The 15,003-nt window shown below is 30.4% G+C and overlaps 1 protein-coding gene across 3 annotated transcripts in view; it reads right to left on the bottom strand.

Annotated features, from left to right (window-relative positions):
- The window catches only part of LOC136984685 (uncharacterized), a 66,672-nt gene that overhangs the window by 43,342 nt on the left and 8,327 nt on the right, over positions 1-15,003 (bottom strand). For all 3 annotated transcript variants that reach the window (XR_010882221.1, XM_067281761.1, XM_067281763.1), the window contains exon 2: positions 10,978-11,134. The gene's annotated coding sequence lies outside the window, so the exon portion shown is untranslated. The remainder of the gene's footprint in view (positions 1-10,977; positions 11,135-15,003) is intronic.

Below are 15,003 nucleotides of genomic sequence, written 5' to 3'. Positions count from 1 at the left end.
TATGTACTTTTATAATTTTTTAATATCATCTTTATATAATCTTAACCAAAACATTTAACTACATTTTATACAAAAATGGAACGAAGTAGACCAAAAAGGGTTAGTTAATGGGAAATCAACTGATAAAACTTTCTGATAAGATCGGTTTAAACTCGATTCCCACGAGTTGAGTTCCTTGTTAAGATGAGTCAAATTTCTGTGTCACGACTGTCACTGATTACTTTATTGGTCCAAGAAGATCATCTCCTCTGATGAAATCAAGGAAGGGCCTGCAAACCACCTCTCCATATAAAAAGGGAGTACGATGAGTAAGACGCGGGGGAAGTTGTCATTTGACTGTGTGTGTGTGTCCCTGTTCGGATTTACCCATCGTCAAGCTCCTCCTCCACTGTTCATCCTCCTCGGACTAGCATACAATTGGACTGGAATTTAGGACAATTGGATTAATCTACATTTAGACTGAAATCTAGAATTGAAGATATTATAGCATCTATCAGACTTTCGTCGATACGATCAGCATATATCTTAAGGTATTTATCCTACCCGCGAATATTTGTAAGCTCTCTGAATTTACGTTCGCGGATCGTGAGTCATGTATCTTATCATGTGTCTCTCTGTAAAGTAACCGTTTTGTATCTAATTAGACATATGAGAAAATAAACAGGTATATTTTTATATATATACATCTCCGAGTGCGTTCCTTTCGTCATCCTCTCCACTTGCTTCATTCCAGTCTAACCCATATGTAACCGCTCACGCAATTGATTTGCTGTATCAATCTAAGGATACAGTGGTGTCATCCTGACGCGGTATCAAAGAGATACCGGCCCTATGGTCACAAGTAGATTATAATAATTAAAGTTTTCAAATTTCAAAGTAGCATTTTAATTTAGATTAATTATCTCTATAAAGAGAGTATGTTTTCATTTTAAAAAATCATAAATTTTGAAATTAAAATAATAATTACTAGTAATAATAATTCTAGTTAGTTGATTTTAGTTGAATGTTCTTACTAAAAATATTTTTTTCAATTTTTAAGAAATCAGTTTTAGAGTCAAACTTTTAATTAACTTTCTAATTAAAAATTAGAAATTTTGAATTAAAACATACGTGGATACAATTATCAAATCATGTTGTTGTTAAAAGTTTAAAAGAAATAGATAAGAATTTTTCCAACTACAAACTGAACCATAAACTGCAAATCTAGCTCTTAGAAACTTAACTGTAATCTCAAAACAAAAACCAACATTCTCAGTCATCTTAAACAACCATTTTCAGATTTACAAATATATTTGAACACAGCATGCACTATTATTGAATGTGTGGTGCTCCAGAAGTGGGCTGGAACCACACTAAAAATAAGAAGAAAATGAAAAGAAAAAAATTTTGTAGAACAAACTTTATAAAATAATTTAAGCAAAGGGTATAAACTTCATGCCCATATAAGGACATGCTCGACGGAATTGTTAGAAAAAAAAAGAATCTCATGTTAAAACAATAGAAGAATAATGTAAGTCCTAAGATGAAACATCTTCAATGGGGATTGAATTGTCAGTTGACTCATCCCGCAATCTGGGTTCTGATCTCATTACATTTTGTAATGAGTGAGGACCAATCAGAAAGCAGTGGTGAGTTGGAATCGATGTTTGTTCTGGGACCAGGAAAAAGCTTATATAAAACGAATTTGCAAAAATGGGGACTTCTCTCTCGTGCTTTTGGATGTGCTACATCTGCCTCAAAAGTACTATTCTCGTTGCAAATTAAGTATCCTCTTCAAAGTTCCTAGCTACACCCCGGGGCCATCAACTCTTGCAAAAACATCAGAGAACTTTCCTCTTTGGACTTCCATTATCAGGAACAAGGGACCCAGAAGATTTGGCCTCTGTCACCTGTTTAAAGTGACCTATTGTTGTAAGATATTTTGTTTCATTGTAATAAACTGGGTTAATTTCTTGTAACTGTGAAGTTTGTCTCTGTGTCAAACACGCTCACTCACGCTTCGGAGCAACTCAGATATCTGCATGGTTTGGTGACCTCAGAAATTCTAAGAGTTTTTAAAGGTTGAACAATGCTTAATCAAACAATAATTTTAAGAAACTTTTAGAAATTAAGTATTACATTTGATAGCATATGTTATGTTTAAATATACAGTGATACCTTGGTTTTCATCAATAATCCAACCAAAAACAATCGGCGAAATCTGAAACTGATGAAAACTGAGGCAATTATTTCCATATGAATCAATGTAAATCCAATTAATTTGTTCTAGACACTCCAAAATACATACAAAAAACACATTTTATAGAAAATAAATATAGTGTTTAATACTAAAAACAATAATAGATTAAGATAACATGAATATAAAAGACTAATGTAAAGAATAAATGAACATTTAACATGGTATTCAAAGGGCTATTGGCTCTGGAAACTTCCTTTGGTCCCATGATGGAGCTAAAAGGAAAGAAAAGCATTGGAATTGTTTGGCTAGACACAAAGGGTAATGCTTGTCTTGTATCAGCTAGTTGGGCATGAGCTTCTAGGATATATTGCTCCGTGGTAAAGTGTAATGTAATTGTCATGTAAACTATTACATGACAATTACATATGCATTTATGGTGGTCATTACATGAGGAATAATGTCTCCAGGAGGTCTTTTAAGAGTAACTGGCTCCTATTCAGGTGTTGCAGATGTGGAGAAAACCCAGAAAACTCCAAGTGGCCAGCCCATCCTAGCGAGGCACGAACCCACGACTGAACATCCAGTGTTCAGGGAATGGAACCGCTTGGCCACTGGTGGACCGGAGTAATGCTCACACAATGAGAAACACATCATCATATTGAGCAGGAAACATATGGGTCGCCCTTTGTTTTTGCAAAATTAGCAGCAAGGTCACATGGGCACGCTGACGAAATCCAAGGCAACCAACAAAAACAGAGACAAATTTTTTGTGGAAAAAAATCGACGAAAACCGAAACCGATGATAACCAAATTCAATAAAAACCGAGGTATCACCATATTACTAAACCTGAAGATGATTGTCTAAAATAACTGAAAATGCTTATTTTTGTTTTGACATTAATGTTTAAGATTTCTTTGTAAAATAGGGCTGGCGGAAATACAGTATTAACACGTAAAAACACGTAAACAGATAATGAAAATCTTCTTTACTCGCCATGTCCAATCACCAGGAACAAACTATTCGCTACAGTAGAGACAACCTTTCTTTAGAGGCTACGCCTCTCACAATTAAAAATATAAGAAATCTTATATTTTTAATTTACAATCCCTTCACAATCAAAATTTAAGATTTCTTATATTTTTAATTGTAAACGGATTGTCACCTGTGGACATTTTAGACTGTTTCACATAATTTGGCAGAGGCGTAGCCTCTAAAGAAAGGTCGTCTCTGCTGTGGCGAATAGTTTGTTCCTGGTGATTGGACATGGCGAGTAAAGAAGATTTTCATTATCTGTTTACGTGTTTTTACGTGTTAATAAAATTAATGTTTAAGTTTTTAAAGTGCTGGATTTGTGATTTTTTGGTTTGTTTAAGAAGACATCCAGTTTTGTGAGATAGTAAATTCTAAACTGAACCTATAAAATGATTAGTTTGAAAACAAAGAAAGAATGGTTTACTGAAATTGTTTATACTTTTGCAAAATCACCCATTTCTAGGCCATTGGGAAGTAGTCTGTCCCTACAATTAATGATATTGTGGGAATGATTCCTTAAACTAATCCAAACAATTTTCATAGTCTTAAAATTGTGTTTTAATCAAAGTCTTGAGATTTTAGATATCATCCTAAGTCCTAACCTTTAAGCTATGAACAAAATGGTTAAAATTCATTAATATGTAATCCATCATTATTAAGCAACAAGTATGAATTTATAACAACATTAATAATACTTGAATCGAAACAACTAATCAAAAAAATTTTTTTCATTACAATCAAAATTATCAACATAATAATAATTGAACAATGATAAATGTATCTATTTAATTATATTTAGTTTTTCAATTTTATTTGAGTTTGTCTGGTGAATATCTATACTCAGCTGGAAAATAAAATCAAATTACAAGTTCATAAAAACACATTTCCAATCAGTTTAAATAACTTAATGATCTTGAAAATAGATGTTTTGCAACTGATTCATTCAGCACTTGTGAGTAATTGAAAATAATAAATTAGTGCTTTGAACACAGATTTATTTATTAAAAAGCTTCTTGCCTGTATCATTTAATTACACAAAACAACTTAGTTACTATGACTAATGAGCAGGCTTATTACACACTCAGCCTATTTAATTAACTTAACCAAAATACATTTCAGCCTTACTAGTCCTTATCAATTGGATGACATACAAGAAACAGAATATATGGTGACAGCATTACAATCTATGTCAATAATACAATTATTACACACACTTTATTAATAGGATTCTAAATTATAATTGACAGTAACACAACAATACTAAACAAGTCCAGTAAAAACCTTATGAAGAGTCCTTCTGTCTTCTTTATGGCTGTGGTAATTTTCTATTCTTCCATCTCCACCGCATTTGTGGGTATGCTGGTTCAATTTCCTTTTCTGGATTTTTAATTTTCATTTGGAATTATTTTTGGGCACATTTTTCATTATGATTATGGATGATCCTGCACATGTTTTGGTTTTGATTTACAGATTCACACAGTTAGTTGTATGTCATCCAATTGATAAGAGCAGTAAGGCCGAAATACATTTTGGTTAAGTTAATTAAATAGGCTGGGTGTGCAATAAGCCTGTTCATTAATCACAGTAACTAAGTAGTTTTTTTTGATAGATTTGTTCATTTGACTGAATTACAATATGTATTCGAACATCATAAATTTGTTTTTCTTTTTTTAAATACTAATTGTTTTCTATAAAAACAGATAAATTTATCAATATAAGCGTAGACTATAAATCATATAAATCTTATTGAACTTTAAAATTTTAATATCAGTTGAAGCTGTATACAATAATAAAAATAATTTGATGACAAGAAAAAAATCCAATAACAAAGTATTAATTTGGATTAAAATGGAACAGAAAAGATTGAATAAAACCCTAATCAGAAAATCAAATTTTGCTATCAATGCCCAGTAATATTTAAATGAATGTATACAACATTGCCTGATTCTGTAATTTGAAATAACTATTTTCAAGCAGAATAAGTCTTCTAGTCAGAACAAGCAAGTTCCCACTATGCCAAAACTATACTGTATTACCTGCAACATAAAACCATTACCTTTGTCAAAAAAGAGGACAATCTTGTAAATTTTCCAGAAGTCGGGCTAATCAGATATTTTGGGAAATTCTCAAAGCAGCCATTTATGAAAAGGGTGAAAAACAAAAAACAAGGTCAGATAATCCATATGAAAAATAAAGTCTTGTATGAAAACTTGCACTGCACATCTGGAGGCAAATCAACCCCCATTCATCAATGGAAACTTGTAGAATTACAAAAATAAGATAATGCAAACCTTATTGTCACCTTTCGACTGACTATTTAGTTTATAGAGTTTTCTTTCTCCAAATTGAAAAATACATTGCACAAACTTGTGTGGATTTTTTCTGGACACCCATTATATTTGGAAATCATGATTTATTAGAAAATGTTTATTCTGTGTTGACAAGAGTCATAAATTTGAATGGATACTAATGAATAATGGCATAACATATCTTACAGAAGAGTTTCAATAAATTTACAGAACATATTATACTAACAGTAACATGAAATTTGACAATTTGATCAATAGCTAATACATACAATAATAATTAAACCTTAAAAAAAGTGAATAAAAAAAAAACCAATATAGTCAACAGAGGGGTCAAAATGTTTAATGGACTGCATGAAAAGGATTTCAACTTCCAAGATTTTAATAATTTGATAAAATTAGTCATCATTTTTCAGAAACTACAACTTCAGTAGAAAGAATATTTTTCCTTGTGAATTCTTTCTGGTTAAGTCTCTTTTTATGGTTTTAGTAAATATAACTGCAATTTTTAATAATTTATTACAGAGCTAATACATTCAATAGTTTTAAGAATTAAAATGTGTATTATTATAATTACATTTGAATATAATTTATCTCACATTGAAGTTAAATAATAAAAGGTAACAAAAATAAATAATTTAGTAATAGATGTTACCTTTTTAAACTTTCTTTTATGAATTAGAGTGTAAGAAAAGTAGTGTATTCATTTACAGGTTCGGCTCAGATAATGTGGCAAACTGTAAATGATCAGTTAATTGGGATTCAGATAATTGAATTTTGAATGTTATATACATTTCCTTAAATAGGGTAGTTATATTCTTATTAGTGTAAAATAAATTGTGCATGGTTAAACCTTTGGATACTCTAATTAAAAGTTTCATTACTGGTTTTGTTGTGGATTTTAAAGAATTAAAAGCTATTGGTTTTTTTCACTAATTTCCTCCATCAATAAAGCCTATATCAATAACTGCTCTTTGGATACTTGTTTGCTGTAGGAATACTATACCTGAGACAAAGGATTATAGAGTTAAGCTAATGTTATATACATGTTCAAACTAGAGTTTTACACCATATATATATAAATTTTAAACTCAAACTTACTCTTATTCCTTTGCTTATCAGATCTTTTAGCTTAACAACAAGAGCACACATTATATTTTAAAAGCAATCAATGACATTTTTAAATCTGTAGTCACATCATTTGTTATAATTTCTATTGATTATTATATATGAAATAAAAAGATCAATTCTTAAAATTCATTTATTTCAATCCTTTCATAGAAAATAATTATACAAATGTTTTCAAAATTAATAAGTTTAGAATCACAGAGAGATGATAATAACAGAAAAATTCGAATTTTAATTCTAATGATGATGATGATAAAATATTTCATAATTCTATTACGATCATCAGAAATATTATTATTATTATTATTATTATTATTATTTGAATTCCACGATATAATCAAATAAATAATGGCACTGCAAGAAATTGTAAGTTATATTTATTTACATTTACAGAATTTCTGTGTTTGGAATATAAATTAGTTTCAGCCATAATTATTTTTAATTATATTACCAAGAATAATACAAATAATTAAGAAATATGGTAGTTTTATTTTCTAATTATTTACAATACATTTCAACGAAGCTAGAATATTACTGAAATATTTTATGAAAACTATTAACTCTCGTTACAATTTAATTTGTTAAATTAAATATCTTGACTTCCAAATAATCCTAATATAAATGCTATAACTTTTCTGATAATTAAATTGAATATAGCATCATAATAATGATAATAATGAAAGATTAATCTGTTTTGTAACATGAACTTTAGCAGTTGTTTATCATTAGTACTATAATGATGCAAGTTTTGTTGACTTTCACAATAAATATAGCATTATTTTTCAGAAATGATTTTTGAAACAAGTTGTCATGTATAATTCTTTCTTCTGTGATATCACTTTTACAAAATTACCAATTTTGAAAGCATTTCAATAATCTGTGTTTCTGCAAAATTATCAAAATGCAGACTAAACTTTAAACTATGATATTATGGACACTGCATATATCAAGTGTAAAACACATCCATAAATAGTTATATTTCACAGTTAATCTGGAAATGCATAATTAATCTAATGTAAAAGTTAGAAATGGGCAAATATCACTTTTCTTGAATTCAAATTTTAACCAGATCTCAAACATTCGAATATCTTGAATAATTGAATACCCTGAATACTTAATGAACTTAATTATCTTTTATAACTTATTTAAAGCTAAACAATTTCCAGATTAAATTGGACATATTACTGCTACTATTAATAAATTAAGTAAAGCAAATAGTAAAAGAAAAAATAATTTACTAAATTTTAAGAAATGAAAGTTTAATTTTGAGTTCGAGTTTTAAAGTAGCCTTTTTTTAGTTATTCTTATCTCAACTACAATAAATTAACAAATAATTGTTCTCATTCTCACCTACTGCAAATTTTTATTTAAGAATAAAAGAATTCAAAAAGGTTCAGGATTCTCTTCTACATATTACAGCAGAAGTGCTGAAGAGGCAGTCTATGCATTGATAGATACAAAAAGATATCATAATTAATTAAAATTTATTTGTTTGAAACTTGAAAACATTGTTTTTAAAAGCAATGTTTTAAAAAACAAAAACATTTATGGTGGCAAATATGGCTTATTGGACCATACACAATACAATAGTCATGCCTGCGTTAATGACAGGTACAGTCAAACCTCAGTTGTTCGGAAACCGATTTGTTGTCAAACTGAAACAAATTTTCCCATAAGAAACAATTTAAAATGGAATAATCTGTTCCCTACCTCCAAAACAAAATCTTTTTATTTTTTATCTTTTTAGCTGTATTTAAAGCATAAAAATATCTATAAATGAAATATAATAATAATATATATATATATACATTCATTCCATTTTATATACCGTATTTTACGGACTATAAGACGCACTTTAATTTTTAAGCAATTTTAAAAAAAAATACCTATAAGATGCTATGGACTATAAGACACACCTGAATTTTGGAGGCAATTTTTCAAAGAAAAAAGTGCGTTTTATAGTCCGTAAAATATGGTATATATATGAGTATTTTTGCTTTTAATACTTATATATATATATATATATGAGTATTAAAAGCAAAATGCTCCATTACTGCCAAATGAAACAGAAACCATCACTTTACAAAAAACTACTTTAAACAGAGACTCTACTTTTCTTGGATGATATATAACCAAATCAATAAAGACAGACAACAAGTACTTTGTCCACACTTCCTGAAATAGTATGTTTCAATTGCTTTGATTTAAATTTAAATTAATTAATTAATTTTGATTTTTTTTTAAATTTTAGTTTCAGTTTAAAAACCAGAGTTTTAATTATTATTTTATTATTTTTAGTTTTAATTAACTGGTTACCTAGTATTAATTAATAATAAATTAAATATTCATATTATAATATATATTATACTAAGCTCATCCAGAAAGTAAGTACTGTTTGGATATTAAAAAAATTTGCAATTTGTTTTCCATTTGTATTGTATTTTATTACAGAAAAATCTACATACCTTAAACTACTTTTTAACATATTCACCATAAGAATTAAAGCATGTGTCATATCTTAGCACTAATTGCAACATACAGTACCTGCTTTGTAGAATTCGGCTGCCAGTGACCTGAACCAGTTCTGGATGTTTACCTTGATCTCATCATCACTTGCAAAGAGATTTCTTGAGATGAGAAAACAAATGGAAGTCAGATGGAGCTAGGTCCTGCTATAAGGAGGGTAACAGAATTATTTCCAGTGAAATGAATCAAGCAGTGTTGTTGTTACATGTGTGGTATGCAGTTGCGCATTGTCATGCACAAACACAATGCTAGAAGTCAGTAGTCCATGCCTTTTGTTCTGTACTGTGTGCCATAACTTCTTCAATGTCTCACAGTAAGCTGTAGATCTCATCACCACTTTACAAGTGATGATATAATCAAGGTAAATGTCCAGAACTGGTTCAGGTCGCTGGCAGCTGAATTCTATGATGTAGGTATGTTGCAATTAGTGCCAAGATATGTCACATGCCTTAATTCTCATGGTAAATATGTCAAAAATTATTTTTATTAATGAAAATTTAGACTATACAAAACAAAGTTTGAGTCCTTTTGTCTATTAAAATCTTTTTATTCCAGTCCAGGAACCACAAAACAGCCAGCGACTTGAAGCAAAGGGTCAACGTCAAGATCATTTTTAATTTGTAAGTTTTTTAATTGTGTTCATTGGTTATTTTTAGAAGTTTTTCTTTAAGTCGCTGGCTGTTTTGTGGTTCCTGGACTGGAATAAAAGGATATTAATAGACAAAAAGACTCAAACTTTGTTTTGAATAGTCTAAATTTTCATTAATGAAATTTCGTCAAAATAATCCTGGGCTTCTATGTACAATGTTGAAAAGTAGTTTAAAGTATGTAGATTTTTTGTAATAAAATACAAATGAAAACAAATTGCAAATCGTTTTTAATACCCAAACGATACTTACTTTCTGAATGAGCTTAGTATTAATAAATTTTTGTTATTTGATTTGAGTTAAGTATCTTTAAACATGGATTCATTTATGTTACGCAAATGTCAATTAATACAATTTTTAATAATTAATTTGATTTAAATTGAATTGTGGTACACACTGAAAACCAGTAGTAGTATCTTATCCGCACACACATTGAAATCTAATTTGAATGACAATGTTATCAATGGTTCGTGTTGTGACGTCTAATGATGCAAGCCGAATCTCGACACCACTACTGAATTACTAGTCCTGTTGTTGATTAGTCAGGCTGTCAACTTTCTTTAACATAAAAAGTATAGGAAGTAGAGCATTGGTGACCTGCTCAGTCAAGTAGTTTGTTCAGAAACAGTTATCATATGGCAACTGGAGCAAATATGGCATTCAAAATTTTGTTCATAAACCGAATTGTTTCAAAACAGAGGCATTTATAATCTGAGGTTTGATTATACTTATTAACCATAACTCTGTATTTACTAACCTTAACTTGAATAATTATTATTTTTCAAATATTTTAAATTTTGAGTAAGTTTCCCCTTTGGGCACTTCTGGATCTGCCACTGTAACTATATATATTGGGGTATTCATAATATTCAAATTTATTATCAACATAACATTTGAGCTCTCTAATCTCAAATATACTTTAGTATTCCAATATTTGTCCATCTCTAGTTAAAATACTATGATTAAATTTTAATCTCTAATAACACAAGTTAGTTAACAGGAATTAATTTACATATTTTTATATTTGAAATATTGCGAATAATAAAGTAAAAAATTATTGATCAAAAACAAAATAATTTTCTAGTTATAATTTAAAAACTAACAGTGTTTCATTTTGAAATTGTCACAAATATCATGTTTCAATTCAATTTCTCTCACCTTAAAATAATTTTAGTGACTCTTATTGACTGGATTCAAATTTCAAATATTCAGTCATAAACAGCTTTTCAGAAAACTGCTCTCATGTAGTATTATTTCAACTGATCATACTAGTATTCTTCTTAATATCATCCAGCAGATTTAATTTTTTTGTACCCTGTGAAAAATTAAATTAAAAACATATATATTATAATCTCTCAATTTGATTATTAAATTATCATTTATGTAAATATGTTGTTATTTATCAGTATTATAAAAATTATATTAATCAGTCACTATTATATATATATATATATAATAGTGACTGATCCACACTTATCCAAATCTAATGAATTCGTAAAGACAATTTAAATATTAGGAATTTGGATATCAAAGTATTTTCTGTTGTTTATTACAAGAAAAATTCTAACTCATCCAAATAATCCCAACCAATTTACTCAATAAAACATTGCAGAAAAAAACCTATTTACATATCAAACTATGTTTTTAGCTTGACATTAAGCATTGCAAATTCCAACTACCCTACTAACAAACATTTAATAAGGCCATTAAAGGATATGTTTGTACAGGTAATGTTTCAATATAGAATATGGAAGGTAAATATGAATAACAATTATAAACAATGCTGAAAGTGATCCCCATAAGCATCAATACAGGCTTGGATCCTTCTTTTATTTCTAAATATGCTATCGATTGCTCGCTTGAAATAGACTGAACAAATGCTGTTATTGCTATTTTCAAGTTATCCAGAGTGTGCAGGCAATCTTGATATACTGCATTTAGATGTGGTGAGCGTAGGGGCCACATGTCTTACGAAATAATGCAAAAATACGATTAGAAAAGTGCACGGTGACTTTCCGAACACCCTGTACATTTGTATAGTATCTCCTATTAGGAAATCTATATAAACAATGTTTACTTAATACATAACAGAATGATGAAAATGCAAGAGTTTGGGACATAAGTCATAGCAACTATTTTTTTTTCACAAGAATGTGATATAAGCACAAAACTTTGAAACATACGAATGAAAGAGAGCAGAGTGTGGGCACTGTTCAAAATATGAACAATGTGGGTCATGTGTACCAGGAGTATGAAAGAGTGAAAAAATCATAAACAGCATCATGCTAAATGAATTTATTAGTCACAAGACTATGTTGGCAGTACAAAAATAAAACAAGTATGAACCCTCAAAATAGTCCCAAGTGTTCACAACATACTGCCAACAATATGGAAGGCATTGAATATCATCTGCCTCATTATGAACATCATCTCATGATTCATGGCAATGGTAATGTCTTCTTGAGTCCAAAACCATCTCCCATGTAGTGGTTCCTTTACTTTGGGTATAAGGTCAAAATCACACAGGGACAGATTCAGTGAATATGGCAGGTGTTCCAGTATCTCCCATCTCCAGTAGTCAAGTAGCTCCTGTACCCAAGCTGTTTTATACAGTGTTGCACTGTCCTGAAGAATGATGGCATTATCCAGATCAAGATGTTTGTTCCTAATAACACAACATAAAATTTGCTTTTTCTTTACATTTTCTTTGCAGGAAAATTTGGTAGTACTCTACTGTTACTGTTCTGCCATGTGGAATGATGTCATGGGAGTGATTGTGTGTCACATCATAAGCTGCAATCATCATCACCTTGACAGAAGAAAGGTTTTGTCAAAATTTCTGCCTTCATGGTGATCCTGCATGTAACCAATCTGCTGATTGATGTCTGAGTTCTGGTTCATACACATGGTCCCAAATTTCATCAAGGACAATGATTCTGTCATGTGCTCTTCTTTCTGCTGGTAGTGTCAGGTGGTTGCAACATATTCCATACCATGTCCACTTTTGAACTTTAGTGAATGCAAGCATCACCTACCTTGCTACAACTTTCTGTATTTGAAGATCTTCTCATAGAATCCTGTGAATGGTTTGCTCCTCAATGCCAGTTTCTGCCAGTAACTCAAGCTGTGTCCATTGTCTGTCTGATTCCACATACTGGGTGATTACTGCACATGACACATCAAGCCACACACTCACAGCTCATTCTAAATGTTGAAGGTCACTGGTTGAATCACATCTTCACTGAAACACTGCTACCCACCTAGCAACAATTCAGTACAACATAGGCAACATAGCATTTCTTACAGCTTCCACTAGCTCCATGACATTCTCTGGCAGTTTGCCCTCAGAGAACAGCTATTTTCACATAGGAACATTGTTCACAGCAAGTAACTTTCATCCTGCACAATGGTTGATTCAACTCCTGATGTTCCTCTGCCCTCTATACAATAACTGTACATCATATCACAGAGGTTGTGGCATTTATTTTATCATGTATTGTTTACCTAGAGAGTGGTATGTTGTCATGATTTTTACATGTATTGATGGTTTAGTTTAGTTAAATGTGATTGGCACCAAATCCTAATGTGCTTTTAATAGTTGTAAATGCCATATTTTAATCTTGCTACGAATTATTTAAACATGTTTGTATGCATGTTGATGCTGTATTACAAGGCTGGCCAACCTAAATTGTTTCGCGGGCCACTCTGATCATGCATAATATTACGGTGGGCCACAATTTAGGCAAACATACTTTTAAAAAAGTAAAACAAATACAAAATGAATAAGATTTTATTGTTATACCAAGAGTTTGTACTCACACTTGAGCATTATAACAACAACACTTGCAAATTTTCATTTATTTAATTGTTTTGGTATACACAATGGAGAAACAAAAGTTTTAATAGATATATAATATCGCTTAGCGAGCCACACAATTTAACGTGACGGGCTGCGGGTTGGCCAGGCCTGCTGTATTGTCTCAAAACAATTTCCTGGTTTTTAGACTTATATCCAATTGAAGAGGGCTAAGTAATGATAGCCAAAATGCATTTTGGAATATGTAAATAAAAATGGTCTAAATAGTATAAGTGTGTCATGTGTACAATAAGCCCATAAATTTAAATACAGTAATACCCTGACTTAAGCGAACCCAAAGTTATGCAATTTTCAAATCTCGACAATTCATCTTTTGTTTGAGCGCCACGCAATTCTTGATTACTCACTCCCCCCACACTATTGTTCAGCTTACATGTTCGGACATGTCGCGCGGAATCGACGCATAGCTACAATTTATTTTGTGTTATTTATTTCTGTGTTTGTTATATTTGTTATATCTATGCAGACTTGAGAGACTATACTACGTCATCCAAACAAAGTAGAACTGATTCTTCTGCATCAAACAAGAAAAGAAAAACTTTATCTTTGGAATGTAAAGTTAACGTTATTAAAGACTTCGATACAAAAATGAAAATTTGTGAATTGGCAAAGAAGTTTGATCTGCCGGAATCGACGGTCAGAACAATTATAAAAGGTAAAGAAAAAATTCTCGAAGCTGTGAAAACTTGACAGAAGGCCTCAGTTCAATTGAAAAGGGGTTACAAATTTTAGAAAATATAGACTCCAATGAAGAGCGCATTTCTTCTACAAAACAAGAAATAAAAAAATTATTAGCATGCTACGAGGAAATTTTGCGGAAGAAAAAAATTCTTTGAGCCGTCAGACAAATTTGTTAGATTTTATGAAGCCTTCTACATCAAAATAACTTCGGTTTACGATTTTAATAATATAATTTGTTATACATATGTATTATTTAAGATTTTATTAAACATTTTTTTCTAAATTATTGTTTTCTTTAGTCTCCGGCCCCAATTAAAAATAACTTGTATGTATTTATATGCGAAATTATACCCCGACTTATGCGAATTCGACTTACGCGGTTATCGCTTAGTCCCACCTATCACGTAAGTTTGGGGTATTACTGTACAATATAATAGTATAATATATATAATACTATGAAAATCTTGAGAGATGGTCTACTCTGGTGGAAAAATGTAGCTAGTATAGGAGGAAAACTTCTTAAGAACTAGGCAACACTGATTTCATGTTTCTTGTGTACAAACTTATCATTTTGTACACAAGAGACATGAAATCAATGTTTACTGTAATACAAGCATTGCCAGGTC

The sequence above is a fragment of the Centruroides vittatus genome, unplaced genomic scaffold (genome assembly GCF_030686945.1).
Source record: "Centruroides vittatus isolate TY-2023 unplaced genomic scaffold, ASM3068694v2 contig_926, whole genome shotgun sequence".
In the NCBI taxonomy this organism is placed as follows: domain Eukaryota; kingdom Metazoa; phylum Arthropoda; class Arachnida; order Scorpiones; family Buthidae; genus Centruroides; species Centruroides vittatus.
This window is presented reverse-complemented; position numbering and strand designations above follow the sequence as displayed.